Source organism: Stenella coeruleoalba (assembly GCF_951394435.1).
Source record: "Stenella coeruleoalba genome assembly, chromosome: 11".
Taxonomy (NCBI): domain Eukaryota; kingdom Metazoa; phylum Chordata; class Mammalia; order Artiodactyla; family Delphinidae; genus Stenella; species Stenella coeruleoalba.
The window spans coordinates 89,499,314-89,514,971 of record NC_137157.1 but is presented as its reverse complement, the minus strand read 5'-3'; the positions used below and the strand labels follow the sequence as shown (position 1 = coordinate 89,514,971).

The 15,658-nt window shown below is 41.7% G+C and overlaps 1 protein-coding gene across 12 annotated transcripts in view; it reads left to right on the top strand.

The window, feature by feature from the left end:
- DERA (deoxyribose-phosphate aldolase) overlaps nucleotides 1–15,658 on the top strand; it is a 358,282-nt gene that overhangs the window by 25,181 nt on the left and 317,443 nt on the right. The gene's annotated exons all lie outside the window — the stretch shown is intronic.

Genomic DNA, 15,658 nt, shown 5'->3' with positions numbered 1-15,658 from the left:
GTCAGTGCTCCATAAACAGTTGTCCGTGGTTTTCCAACTCCAAATCCAATAATGCCCGTATCACAGAACCAGAATCTGGAATCCCTTTCTTCCAGGGCAGTGCTGTGTATCCAGAGCTGGTGCCCCTCGTGCTCCTCTGAAGCTCCTAACGTGGCAGCCTAGTACAAGGCCTCAGTAGATGGCCTGTGGGTTCAGTCGTGTTACCACCGTGCTGTTAAAAGTTTTACAGTAAACTCACTTGGAACTCTAGTAAATTAAAAACGAAATGGGTGGGAACTCTTGGATATTTTAACCGCCAAGAGGACATTTCTCAAACAGCTTTGATAAGTGGACTGCTGAGGAAAACTACACCGTCCCAACCTGGCAGGTTAACAGTTCTTTGAACTAGTTAATGAAATGCTTCCTGCTGGAAACCTGGAGAAATACGTAGTTTCTGAAAAACCTTTTGATAATGCTTCCCCTAAGAGTTTAAGAAAAATGCCAACAGAGTAAAAAGTACTGCTTTTTTCATAGATTTCAACATGTTTAAACAATAGCAGGAAAGAGTACAAGGGAAATAGCGGCTGTTTGTTCCCCAGGGAGGTCGGTCATTGGTTGACACCAGTTTTATAATGGCAAATAATATTTTCAGTGGTAACAGAACTCTTTGCAGGAGAGCTTAGAAAAACAGCTGATGGGCATCAAGCTAAAGGTGTTTTGAAAAGTGAAAAATATGTTAGCTTTGTAAATAAATTGAGGTGGATTTAAAAACGGGCACGCATTGCTATGCTATTTAACCTATAGAGTTTCACTGTAGTTTTTAAAAACATTTAATTGAGGTATGTCTTAGTCTATTCAGGCTGCTATAGCAGAAATATCATAGAATGTGCAGCTTATAAGAAACAGGAATTTATTTCTCACAGTTCTGGAGGCTGGGAAGTCCAAGGTCAAGGTGCCGGCAGATTCGATGTTTGATGAGGACCAGCTTCCTCGTTGGTGGCTGTGATTTCACTGTAACCTGACAAGGGAAAGGGGCAGGGGATCTCTCTGGGGACTTTTTTATCAAAGTTTTTTTTTTCTTTTTTTTTTTCCCCCGGTACGCGGGCCTCTCACTGTTGTGGCCTCTCCCGTTGCGGAGCACAGGCTCTGGACGCGCAGGCTCAGCGGCCATGGCTCACGGGCCCAGCCTCTCCACGGCACGTGGGATCTTCCCGGACCGGGGCACAAACCCGTGTCCGCTGCATCGGCAGGCGGACTTTCAACCACTGCGCCACCAGGGAAGCCCTGGGGCCTTTTTTATAAGGGCAGTAATCCCATTCATGAGGGCTCCATCCTCATGACCTGTTCACCTCCTAGGGGCCCCAACCTCCAAATACAATTACTTTGGGAATTAGGTTTCAACATATGAATCAGGGTAGAGGGAGGGCACAGACTTGCAGAGCTAGCAGGGCATGATATATACAGTAAAGTGTTCTAATCATAAATGTATTGTTTAGTTTTTAGATATAAGTGAGTTTCAGTGTAATTTGATTTACACATTTGTATTAGTGGAATGTCAAATATTTACATTTTAAAGTTTGAGAAGGAAAATAATAGTTCTTAGTCTGCCACTTTGTACTTGTGAAGCAGTTTGCTATTACAAGCTTTTCATATTGGTTTGTGTATGTTATTTATTGCTATGAAGTAAATTACTACGAAACTTAATGACCTAAAACAACAATAAACATTTATCATGTCACACAGTTTCTGTGGGTCAGAAATTTGGGAGTGGTTTAGCTGTGTGGTTCTGGCGTGGGGTCTCTCATGAGGTTGCAGTCGAGTTATCAGCCCAGGCTGCAGTCACCTGCAGGTTTGACTGGACCTGGGGTTCCACTTCCAAAGCGTCTCCCTCCAGTGTTTGCAGTTAGTGTTGGCAACTGGTGAGAGCCCTCAGTTCTTGGCCACGTGGACCTCTCCCTAGGGCTGCTCGAGTGTCCTTATGACATGGCCTCTGACTTCTCCTAGATCCTAGATAGTAAGGCAAAAGCCTCAATGCGTTTTATTACCAATTGTTGGAAGTCACACACTGATATTTCTACAGTATCTTATTGGTCACACAGGTCAGTCCTATTCATTGTGGAAGGAGCGTGAATATCAGGAGAGGGTGATTTTGGAGGCTGACTATATTGGTTTCCCTTATTCATTGTGTTATTTATTTAGCTTGTTTTTGTATATAGTTTTTAAGATTTCAAACAGTCCAAAAAGTAGAAGGTCTAATATAAAGAACACCCATATATACCAATAACCTAGACTTAAGAGCTGCTAATAATTTGCTGTGTACTTTGGCAGTTTTTTTCTGAAACATTTTAAATTAAAAGTACAGACATCGTGACATTTTACTTATAGTTTTTGCATCTTTAAGAAATAAAGGTATTTTCTTGCAATACCATAATACAATTGTGACAATAACAAGATTTTTTAAAAATTTACTTATTGTTTATTTATTTTTGGCTATGTTGGGTTTTCGTTGCTGCATGCGGGCTTTCTCTAGTTGAGGCGAGCGGGGGCTACCCTTCGTTGCGGTGCCCGGGCTTCTCACTGCGGTGGCTTCTCTTGTTGTGGAGTGTGGGCTCTAGGCACGTGGGCTTCAGTAGTTGTGGCTCGCGGGCTCTAGAGTGCAAGCTCGGTAGTTGTGGCGCACGGGCTTAGTTGCTCTGTGGCATGTGGGATCTTCCCAGACAAGGGATCGAACCTGTATCCCCTGCATTGGCAGGCAGATTCTTAATCACTGCACCACCAGGGAAGTCCAGACAATAACCAAATTTAAAATAATTCCTTGATATCCTGTAATACCAAGTACACATTTAAATTTCCTTGGTTGTCCCCATAGGGTATTTTATAGCTGGTTTGTTCAAGCCAGGATCCAAAGAAGGACCGTGCATTATATTCAATTGTTGTATTTGTCTCCCTTAATCTGGAACACCCCCTTTTTTTTTTTAACTGCCATGAGCTCGATGATACCGGGTTACCTGACCTGTACATTGCCCCAACTTCTAGATGTATCTGATTATTTCCTCATGATGTGGTTTAACTTATTTCTCTATCTTCTGTATTTTCTTTAATTTGGAAGTTGTATCTTGTGTTGGTCTGGCTTCTCTAGAAAAAAAGAACCAGTAGTAGATAAATGGATAGATATATAGATCGATAGATAATTATATACATACATACATACATACATATATATATATATAGAGAGAGAGAGAGAGAGAGAGAGAGAGAGATTGATTGATTGATTGATTGAATATAAGGATTGGCTCATGTGATTTTAGAGGCTGAGAGGTCCAGTACCTGCAGTTGGCAAGCTGGAGACCCAGGAGAGCTTATGGTGTAGTTCCAGTCCAAGTCCAAGTCCAGAGCTAGGAGAATACTGATGTCTCAACTCAGAGACAGTCAGGTAGAGAAAGAGAATTCTTTATTACTCAGCCTTTTATTCTATTCAGGTCTTCAATAGGTTGGATGAGGCCCACCCACCTTGGGGAGGGCAGTATGCGTTACTCAGTCTTCAAGTGTTGACCCCATCCATAAACACCCTCACAAGACACGCCCAGAAATAATGTTTAACCACATATCCGGGCACCTTGCAGCCCAGTGAAGTTGACACATAAAATTAACCATCACATATCTAAAACTTGGTTAGATTCAGATTAACAGTTCTGATAAGAGTACTGCATAAGTGGTGCTGTTTATTTCATTTTATATATCATGAGGCACAAAACAAGGCCTGAGTTGGATTTTGATAAGGGTGACCTAGCATTCAAACTAAATACTTTTGATCGTGAAAAGGGGCACTATAAATACTTAAAATGGTATAATTGAAAAATATTTATTGATTAACAAATTGTTTTTTATTTTTTGGTGGGCCTTCTATTCAAGAGAAAATAACTATTCAAAAACTTGTAAAAAATTCATCCTAAAGGAAAATATATTCACGTGCATCAAAATAAAAAATGTATTCCTATTAATTTTTCAGCATTATAAAATAACATAAGTTGAATTATTACTCAGCTTTAATTAGTTTCTTAGCTGTATCATCTCTGATATGCCATTGGTAGTTTTTTGAAGAATAGTTTTTTCAGTTTCTTAAAGTATTAAAATGTTCAGCAGTTTTTTCAAACTTTCATTTTATATTTCTTAACTTTGAAAGCCTTGACACCTTCAATTGATTTTTCTTTGTGGAACATAATATTTTTAATTGACAAAATATTTACAAATGCTGAAGGTACTTGGTAAACTTAGAACACATTCTGTAAATGGTGGATATTCTCAATTCTCATGGGTTTTTGTATTGAAATATGTAAATATTTCAGCACAAATAGTCTCACCGTTAATGTACTTTGCTCCATTCTGAGGCAAAATAATATATATTTTTATAAGACAAAACTTGTCAAATAAGATGTCTCAGTTTATGATTCTTTTGAAGGTTTTGTTAAGTTTATATACTGTAACATCACAGGCCCTCTCAGTTTCGTTTCTGTGACATGGTGATTTATAGTAAGAAATATATATTTAGTGTTCATCCTTCCTCGGCGCAGAGCTCCTAAACCCTTCACATTTCCTATGATGTGAGCTATAAAGGTGTCTGGTTATGGCAACGATGTGGTTTTCGGGCCTCACCTAAGCGTGGGGCCTGGCTGCCTAGAGAACCAGCCACTGATGAGGTTGTTGGAACTTTCTCTGCTGCCCCTTAACTGACCTGTGGGTTAGGGAGAGGGGCTGGAGGTTGAGTTCGATCGCATATCATGGCTAGTGATGTAATCAATCATGCCTGTGTAATGAAGCCTCCATAAAACCCCAAAAGGGTTAGGGTTTGGAGAACTTATGGCTTGGTGAACATGTGGTGATTCAGGGAGTCATTCTCTTAGAGAGGACTTGGAAGCTCTTTGCCCTTTCCCCCGCCTTTCCCTTTGCATCTCTTTCATGTAGTTGTTTCAGTTATATCCTTTTATAATAAACTGATAATCTAGTATTCCTGTGAACTGGTCTAGCAAATTAATCGAATCCATGGAGGGGGTTGTTGGAACCTCCAGTGGTAGGTCAGAAACACAGGTGGTAACCTGGACTTGCATCTAGGTCTAAAGTGGGGGGGGGAGGTAGGGGGTTGGGCAGTCTTGTGGGACTGAGCCCTTAACCTGGGGAATCTGATGATAGTATCTCTGGGTAGATAGTGTCAGAAGTGAGTTGAATTGTAGGTGTCCAGCTGGTGTCTGGAGCATTGTGGTAGTGTAGGAAACCCCTTCTCCCCACATTGGAATTAGGCGTAGAACCCTTAAGTTCTTTCCAGTACAGAAAGTAAACGTATGCAGTTTAAAATAGGAGCTTAGAGTAGCCAGTCTTCAAAGATGGACCAGGTCTCCGGGATTGATGTCTTTGTGTCGTCCTCTGCTGCATTGACTCAGGCTCACCCGAGACTCACTATAACCACAGAAGGTGACAGAAGTGATAAGAGCTGCTGTATGATTGGGGAGCCCTCAGCTGCTCTGTGAGAAGTTCAGCTGCCCTGTTGGAAATGGCACGTGGAGAGGGGGACGTTCGGACCGACATGGAGGTGTCCCAGCAGAGCCCAGTCTCCTGCCGCTCCTCTGAGGCACCGGACATGTGAGTGCAGCCATCTCGCATGTTTCAGACTCATCGTCATCTGGTGGCCGACACACGAGATCTCAAGTGAGAGCAGTAGAACTGCCCAGCTGAGCCCCAGTCAACCAACAGAATCCGGATAAATAATAAAAGGCTTGCTGTTTTTCGGCATGACATTTTGTGGTGGTTTATTACATGGGGATAGATGGTAAGCAAAACAGCTCAGTCGAGATATTCCAAAGTACAATTTTAGAATTTTAAAATTCAACCTGTACGCTAGTTGAAATCTCATTTAATTTGTCCAAGTCCTCTCATTTGTAGAGGGATAAATTTCAGTGTCTTCCTGTTTGCAATATTTACAAACAGTTGTCAACAATAGTTGTAGTTCACTAAGTTTCAAAAGCTGGAGGCTTTGGGTGTTTTATTTATTTAATAAGTTTTTTTAAAAAAAGATTTTTCAACTGATACTGAAAAAAAAAGTAAAGCCAACATTTAAAGGTCTCATTTATAAAATAGTTCAAGACTTGTGTGTGTCAGCTTAGGCTGATGGACAAAATGGTTCTTCCTCTTCAAACAGTCAAATGTTCCTAATAATCAACTGATGATAACCAGCAAAGAGATAGTGCACACTGCCAGGAAGAAGTATTTATTTTTAATTAAACATCAGCTTTCTCATAAAGATCAGGTAGTTCACTTATTCTGTGTATATATAAAATATTTAAAATTTGACAGCTATAGCTTGTGTTTTGATTGTTAGACTAGACTATGGAAGCTTATTTGGATGAAATTATAAGTTAGGTGTCTGTCACAACCAGATTCAAGTGTATTTCTGCTTCCTGGGTTTCTTAATAAGAACATTGTTTTTATTGTGATGCTATACTCCAACAAAATTTGCATCTGTGTCATCTCTGCAAAATCAAATAATTATTTGTTCAGTGCTAACCTCTTTAACTGAATTTACATTGGCGGTCACAATAATGTCAGGTGTTTTACCTTCAACAAATAGATTTCTGAAATCTTTGTCTCTGATTTAATGTTAGGTTTTTAAAAATGAGCCAATATTTGAATTAATTTAACTCATTTTTCTCTTTAAAGCACCCATGACTTATATAAAACTTATATTGTTTAGTTGTTTGTGAAATTCTTCTGCTTCTGGAGCCAACAAATTAATAACTACTGCTTTTCTTCTTGTACATGCAGTAGAATTTTGGTTGTGAAAACAGGCACTATTTAGAGTACTCATTTTATCTCGATGAAAAGTCATACTTCAGAGTTTTATGTAACTGTATCTTCTGAGGCTTCTGTTAAATTGCCATCTTTAAGCACAGGCTTCTTAACTGCTAATTTTTTAAGTAAATGTGAATGTTATTTAGCAGATTCGGGTCTTGTAGAGATACGCTGGCCTATGATAGATGTTCAAAAACATTTTGTGTAAATTATAGATCATACTTTTCCAAGAAATGGAAATTCAGAAGTTAATTTTTCATTAAACATTTTTTTTTTTGGCTGCACCACGCTTGAGGGATCTTAGTTCCCTGACCAGGGATTGAACTCGGGCACTCGGCAGTGAAAACGTGGAGTCCTAGCCACTGGACTGCCAGGGAATTCCCTAAACATACTTTTCTGAGTTCATTGTTGCTGATAGATTTTTTTTTTTTCCAAAATAAAAAAGCCTAACCCCAAATACATACTTTCAGGCTTACAGAATATAAAAATGATAAAAGCAATGCTTTCAGTTTGCTATCCTTCGGGAATCTAGAGGTCCCCTACACATATGCCGTGGTCACCTAACCTACAGGTTATCTTGCTTCTCATGCCCTGCTGACTGCTGGCATGGTGCGTCTGTGCCTCTTGCAGGCTTGGGCTCAGGCCAGGGCCCAAGCAGCTGGTATGTTCAGAGGCACAACATCATGCGTATTTCTCCCACCACCACCCAAGACTGGAGGGCGCCGCCCGTATTGCAAGTACCTGTCCTCATCAACGTATGTCCAAAATGCTGGTAGTGTTAGTTTTGTAATGGCTGGAAGAAGGGTGGGGAAAAGAGTGAAGTTTTGGCCTCTACAGAGTGACCCACATGTCCAACTGAGATCTCTTCACTGCTCTCGTCTCTCACACACTTTTACTGGTGATGGTGGTAGAAGCTGGAGTCTACCAAACCCATGCTGGTTTGTTTTAAGGTTTATTAAAAAACAAAATATACGGGACAAATGCTAAACCAGATGGGACAGGGGGTGTACACTGGGCATGTCCCGGGTGAACTAGGATGATGTGGTTCCCCTAGTGAGGACCAATATGTATGTATATGTTTATCTGTCTCTTCTCATTAGAAAAAGCTCTGTGAGAGTAAGGGTTTGTTTGTTCATCCGCTGCTGAATCCGCAGAGCCTGCATCAGTGCTGGCGCCATCGTGGGTACTCCTTTGATGTTAGTTGAATGAATGAGTAAATGTAATTCATAGCCAGAATTGCATTTAGCAAGCTTCCCATGAAGAAAGTCCCTTGTCTGTCTCTTATCTTACGTATAAGCTGTTGACTTTGGGATGGAGACCCCCGTAGACTCTGTAAGTAGGCCTAGAGCCATTTAGTTGGAAATGCTGGGGTCCTGTGCACCTTGAGCCTGGACCAGAAGGGGAATGTGATCTTGGGGAAAGTCTGTACTCTCAGCTCCACAGACTCCTTACCTACGGGGAAGGGCACTGCTATGGGAGGGCCAGAGCAGAGCAGGCTCTCTAGAGTGTGGGCCCGTCTTGCCCAGGTGTGATGTTGGTATCATATAGGATTCATGTAATAATCAGCTTCTGTCTGGTGGCCCATGGTGCTAAGGTTTTGGTGATCTTTTCTATGGGAGCAGTAACAGTGGCATCTGGTATTATCATTTCTGCCTGGCACTGTGCCGTTGTGTCAGGCTGGCCTTGTGGAAGATCTCTGTGGCCAAGGATTGGTCGTGAAAGGTTTGGTGGGGTGAAATGCCCCAGGGAAACGTTGCACATGCTGATGCCTGGGCTACAGCAGCAGCCGTCTTACTGGTCTACCTACTCTTGTCTCCCTCCCTTTCCACCTGTCCTGCACACTGCTACCTGGCAGTGCCTCTTAATTCCAAAGAGTTAAGTATATTTTGTTTTTACTGCTCGATAAGGTAATGCATGCTCTTTGTAAAAAGTTTAAAGTATTATGTAAATGAAAGTAGAAATCTTAATGTAATTCTACCTCTGAAGAGAAACACTTTTGTCAATTTGGTATACATTCTGTTATTTTTTTGCACGTATACCAACAGATATATGTTTTGTACTTTTGGGTTTTTTTAAACATTTTTAATTTAAAAAATCACTGCTGTGCAGGTTACTTATTTTCACTTAGTAATGAATCATAATCCGTTTTCCGTGACAGTACTTACTGATCTACCTCATTCTTTTTAATGGCTCGATCATATTCTGTATTATGGATTTGCTGTGTTTCATTGAGCTGATCATAGATCTTGGTGTCATTTGTAACAATACTACCATAAATACCTTTTCATATTTGCATTTGCATACTCGTGTAAGCATTTCTATGGGACATATACTGTATGCTGATTAATTTTTAGTAAATACTTCCTTAATTCTGTTACAGCCCAGTTTGGAAATTTTCAGTAGCTCTGATCAGTTTTAGGATAAAGTCTAGAGCAGTGCTGTCTAATAGAAATATAATGTGCAACACAAAGTAATCAAAAATCTTCTAGTATGCATGTTGTAAAAAGTAGAAACAGGTGAACATAATTTTAATAACACTTTATTTAACCAAATGTGTCCCACATATTATTTCAATTCAGTATGTAGTCAGTATCAAAACATAGCTAAAATGATACTTTACATGCCTTTTTTGTACTAAATCTTTGAAATCTGCTGTGTATTTTGTACGTAAAGCACATCTCAATTTTGATGATCCACATTTCAAGTTCTCGAAGAGTTGCATGTGGCCAGGGGCTACTGACGGGCTAGCACAGATCTAGACTCCTTAGCCTGGTACTTAAGGAGCTTTACAGGTAAGCCACTGTCAATCAAATAGGGCCAACCTGCATTTGTTCCTGGTATCCCTGTTACCCACAAACCTCTTGTACTTCCTCTATATTTTTCGTGAAGCCTGCCCATCACTCGGGCAGGGTTTCTCAACCTTGGCATTATTGACACTTGGGCTCAGATAATTCTTTATTGTGGAAGGTGGTACCATCAGTCCTGTGCATTGTAGGAAGTTTACCAGCACTTCTGGCCTCTGCTCACTAGATGCAAGCGGCAGTTTCCCACCCGAAGCTGTGACAACCAAAACTGCCTCCAGGTTGAGGGCCATACTTCAGGGCCAATTTCAAACCTCTGCTTATCCATGAAGGGTTTTTTTCTAGCCAACTGGATGAGCCTACTCTAACCTACCCTTCATCTGAACTTGCCTTATTGTCCAGCCAGTGTGGTAAGTATGTTATAGGGAAAAAACATTTAGCGGTCAAGTTTGAGAAGTGCTGGATTAAAGAAAATTCCAGAGGTTTCTTAAATGTGGGCTTTCTCGTGGAGTTTAATAAGCTACTGTACCTTCTGCATCTCCAAGAGAAGTTTTCCCATCTAGCATGTCCCGAACTTATTGATCATTGTCATAGACATTTATCCTTTTCTGCTCTTCAACAACCAACTCACGTCCTCTTATTGTTGGGAGATCTCCTAGTATGTAGGCTCGGTTGGGTCTACTACAGAGGAAGGAGTAGATCTTTCCTCTCCTACCGGGCCCCGCAGTCACGCATGGGTCAAGTACCGGATGTGTTTATATGGACTTGGGGCCCCGAGTGAGTTAAAGATGGCAGTGGTGTCCGGCAGCAGCTGCTGGTGGCATCTTGTCCAGACTGTTGCTCTTAAACGCTGGCATTATTCTTCCAGCTTTTGGCTCTCTTTGGTTCCGTCTGTTTTCTGAGCTTATTCTTCTCGCCTCCATTATCTGAGTTCTTAATATCCTTCCTTTTTCCTTTTTTGTTTCAGTCAGCAAAGTCAGTTTTCATCATTTTTCAACTGAAAGATTCCTAACTGATGGAACCTGTGGGATCAGTTGGGAACCGCTGGTTGAAAGCATTGCTTTTTGCTCTCATGTGTGGGCTTACATTTTGTATTATTCACTTCCTTTCCTCCCCAAGCTTTTTCAGGAGAGGAACAACCTATTTACTGCCATTGCGTTCCCCACGCCGTTTAGCACAGTGCCTGTACTGAGGAAACGCTAAGTGGAGAGGCTGCAGGACTTGCACGTGGGCACTTCGTTCCGCCAAGGATTTATGCTCGTCCAGCTGCGTAACTGCAGCCACCAACTGCTGCTAAGCTTTTGAGGCTGATAACCAAGTGATTATGGGCATCCTGGGAACAAGTGGAGCTGAAATAGCCAACTGAGGACTGGACCAAACAGTATTTTAGGTGCCACAATAAACGGTTGGGTTCTCCTTTCAGTGTCCAGAGTCACCTGCTGACAATAGCTAATAAATCGAGGAGTATGATTGACCGAAGGAGGCAGCTGATTACCAAAGAGCAGTAATAGTTGAGAAATGGCTGATGTCTCAAGGAGGGATGAAGGATAAAAAGAAAGTGAGGAAGCTTTAAAATCCTGATGTGTCGCTGCTGTGCAAAGCCAGGTGCAGGAATGCACACGCCTTGTCACATGAACCCGAACTATCTTCCGCTCTGATGAGGTATTCTGAAAGAGTGGTATAACCCATGTAGCTGGGGATGTAAGACCGCCTGAGGGAAGAGGAGTGTAAGCAGAGGATAGACAAGACTGGTTCAGAGGAAACCAATCGGCAGATCAAGTTGGGCTTCAACTTGGTGCCAGCAGTCTAACGGAAGTATTTCAGAGGGTGTAGTAAACTCATCACTCACCTGGGCTTGGGTTGGTAACCTGAAGAATGGTCTGGCTGGTGAATGTATGTGGGTCGGGACTTAGAGATTTAGGAGCAGAGTTGCTGTGCGGAGATATCATAGTAGCAGGGCTTTGTGGGCTGTGGCCATATATGCTGCTAGGTTGCTGCTGTTTTAGTTTCTGGACTGTCCGTCTGGATTCTAAGGACTGCGCTTACACAGCAGAATGTTAGAAGGGTTGGCTAATGCCCAGTGGGGACATGGATGCCTGGAGGGCTCACCCAGGGTTTACTGGATGCTAGCCTAGACCTTGGGAAGAAGACTCATTCCAGACCCCACCTGCTGGAAAGGATGAGGCTCCCAGTACAGTCTCTGTCTTGTATCTTTATGGCTTAGGATCTGGGCAAGGCTGAGTCTCCTCACTTATGTAAATTGAATATCTTCCTAGCTTGGCTGGATCGGGCATATATTGACCTTCAGGGCTCCTTTTTTTTTTTTTTTTTTAACAAAGATAACCAGGGCTAAGTTTGAAGGACTAGACATGATGAAGTTGATACTTCACCAATTTCAGTGTCTGAGGTAAAAGATAAATTTCCTGTGATGCAAGGGGTTTATTGAGCACCTATTTCTGTGCTAGGCACTTGTAACTGATTCCTGGGAAGTTGCAAATTAGAATTGAAAATAAACAACACAGAAATAATAGACATCTGGGTGCCTACAGTAGGAAGGGGTTCTCAGTAATAGACTCTAGGATTAAAAATGTACCGCACAAGAAAGGGGTGGGATGGGAGAAATTGGGAGACTGGGATTGACACATATACATTATTGATACTATGTATAAAATAGACAACTGATAGGAACGTACTGTATAGCACAGGGAACTCTACCTCATGCACTGTGGTAACCTAAACGGGAGGGAAGTCCAAAAGGGAGGTCGATATCTGTATGTGTGTGGCCGATTCATTGTGTTGTGCAGTGGAGGCTAACACAACTTTGTAAAGCAACCACACTCCAATAGAAATTAATAAAAAAAAATGTACTGCACGAGTGCATATGAAGAAATGGCTGGAGACAACACTAAGGCAGAAATTTGGGTGGTACAATTAAATGTAAAAACCCAGAAAGAATGAGAAGTAAAAACACAGGAAGTTTAGTTTTTCTTTTCCAAATTTGGGCAAGTCTCTAATGAATTATCACAATTGATTTTTCTCCTTTGAGAACAAAGGTGAAATCAAAATACAACGTAAACCTCCTTTCGTGGAGTTGTCATTGGTGTTACACGTTTTAGGAATATTGTACAGAAGTACAGGTATGTCCCTGCAGACAAATGGAAGTGATGGAAAGGCTATGAAGTACATTTGCAGGGAAAATGATCTCTGTCCCCACTGAGACTTAAATAGGAAAAATAAGAATAATAAAAAATTGTGAGAGGAGTATTTGAGAACAAATTTATAACTGAAAGGAGGGCCTGAAAGCCGCCAAAATGGCATACTAAGAGGAACACTGGAGTTTTCTTCTCCAGAGAGTTTTCGGAAAGGAGTATCATCACCTTCCAATTGTGGCTTCACGTCTGTTCTCCCCAAAGGCCCATGTACTCGAAACCCCTCCTGGCCCCGTAAGAGAAGCTTCTATGATCCTGATGAGATTGTGTGCCTTAGAATCACTTCTCCTGGAAAAAAAGACGCTAAAGGGTACTCGAATAAAATATTAAAAATGGTGAAGGACATAACAAAGGCCAGTCAGTCCTTTCTTTTCCCCAGACCCCATAATAGGAGAACAAGGGTTATTTGATGAAATTAAGGAGTAGCAAATTAAGTGCTAATAAAATGGGATAGTCACTTATATAATTCATTACCATGGGAGATCACAGAGGCAAATTCTGTGGCTGGATTAACTATGGGGCTGGATGATGTTATGACCACTAAAGATATTTTTAGCTGTGATACTGTGGGAGAAGTAATCCTGTTACATTCTCCCAGAGATGGTTTGCAGGGACCTCTCTGTCAAGTGGTGTCTGAAACGTGTGAGAGCAGGCCTCGTGGGTTCTAACCTTTGGTGAGGAGTTGTACTAAAAATTAGTTTTTAAGGGGAATGTCCTCAGGTATTACATTCCTGTCTCTGTCCCAACTTCTCTTGTGGAGATCCAAAAGCCTTTAATTAGAAGCAATTGGGGTACAGAGTTTCATTATACAAGATGAGGAGTTCCTGGAGATCTTTTGTATAGCAGTGTGACTATAGTTAACAGTGCTCTGTTGTATACTTTAAATTTGCTAAGAGAATAGATCTTAAATGTTCTCAGCATACATAAAAAACAAAAAGAAAAAAGGATACAGAAAATGTGTGAAGCAATAGATGATGTTAATTAGCTAGACTGTGATTATTTCACAGTGTGTACATTTATCAGGACATACACCTTAAATATTTACTATTTTTATTTGTCAACTATACCTCAACCAGGCTGGGGGGAAAAAGTAAGCAGTAAAAAAAAAACAAAAATAAGAAGAAGCAATTTGGAAAGACATCGCCCAGATCATTTCTGGTCTTTGGGAACCCTTAGTTTATTTCTTGAATGCCACCCGTGTGTCAGGTACCTTGCTTGGAGTTTTAAAAATCTGTTGGGAATACGAACATCTGGACAAATCAGTGCCATTCAGAAGGCACTGAAGATGGACTGTAAGTATTGAAAGCATGGAAGCACAAAGAAGCAAAGGAATAGCTCAACCTGTGTAGTTCAGGGAAGGTTCACAGAGAAGGTGGCAAATGAATTGTCAGGATAACGGAGGGCATTCTAGGCGGAGGGAGCAAACAGCACACACAGGTCCAGAGACAGAACACGATGTGATGTGTCAGTGAGCTCCCAGGAGTTTAGGAAGGCTGTGCCTCAGGGTTAGGCGGGGTGGAGAGGGAGAAAATGGCACGTGAGGGAGGATGGAGCCCGATGGTGAAGAGTCCGAGGATAGCCTGAGACCTCCCTCCTGCAGCAGGGCCTGGGGGTGGGGAGGGGAGCTTCTAGGAGGTGTCATGTGACTGATTAAGGACCACACCTCAAAGCCTTGCCCTATCTCCTAGGCTTCCCTCTTTTGGCCACTGTCAGCAGTGGCTTGGCGGTCAGACTTGTATTTCACGCCACTCCTTACTTCAGTAATTTTGACTGTTGGCAGGGAAACAGTCTTTACCAGGAACCTAATCACCATCATTAGTAGTGTTTTTCTGTGTTTTTTTTTTTTTTGCGGTATGCGGGCCTCTCACTGTTGTGGCCTCTCCCGTTGCGGAGCAACAGGCTCCGGACGCGCAGGCTCAGCGGCCATGGCTCACGGGGGCAGCCGCTCCGCGGCATGTGGGATCTTCCCGGACCGGGGCGCGAACCCGTGTCCCCTGCATCGGCAGGCGGACTCCCAACCACTGCGCCACCAGGGAAGCCCCATTATTAGTAGTTTTTTTTTTTTTTAAAAAAGCCTCTCCAGCCTTTGGGTAGAGAGGGCTTGTTACAGGTCTTAGATAAACTGGGATGAGTCTAGCATGTCTGCCTGGTCTGACTCTCTTGGGCTCTACCTAGACCCAAATCAGTCTTTGGGTGGAGAAAAAGAGGCAGATTTCATGTCCCTGACCGTAGACTCCCATTTCCTCTGTGAAGCTGGGTCAGCAGACAAGCTGGAAAACATACAATGTCTTCAAGGAGCAGATGGATTGAAACATTAAAAATCTGTTTTGTTACAAGATTTTGACTAACAGAATAATTTAACCAGAAAAAAAAGCGCTCAAACTTTGTTCCTTCTTCAGTGATATTTATTTATTTTTAATTTTTAAAATTCTTTTTTTTTTTTTTGGCCACACTGCGCAGCTTGTGGGATCTCAGTTCCTTGACCAGGGATTGAACCTGGGCCATGGCAGTGAAAGCTGGGAATCCTAACCACTAGGCCACCGGGGAACTCCCATTCTTCAGTGATACAAGAATATCATTATTAATCACTCAGACTCTAATTTGGAATTTCTATACCGTTAATATTGATAAGAAGAATTGAATGAAAGTGAGAGAATGTCTTTTGTAGAAACTGGTTTTGTTGGTGGTCTTATCTTTGAGGTGGATGCAAATACTTTATTACTATTATGATATGTGTTATTACGTAGTACAGTATGCATTCAGCAGTTTTCTCTATCCCGTTATAAAGAATTGTGTAATTGTGACATGTTTCCTAATGAATCACCTTTC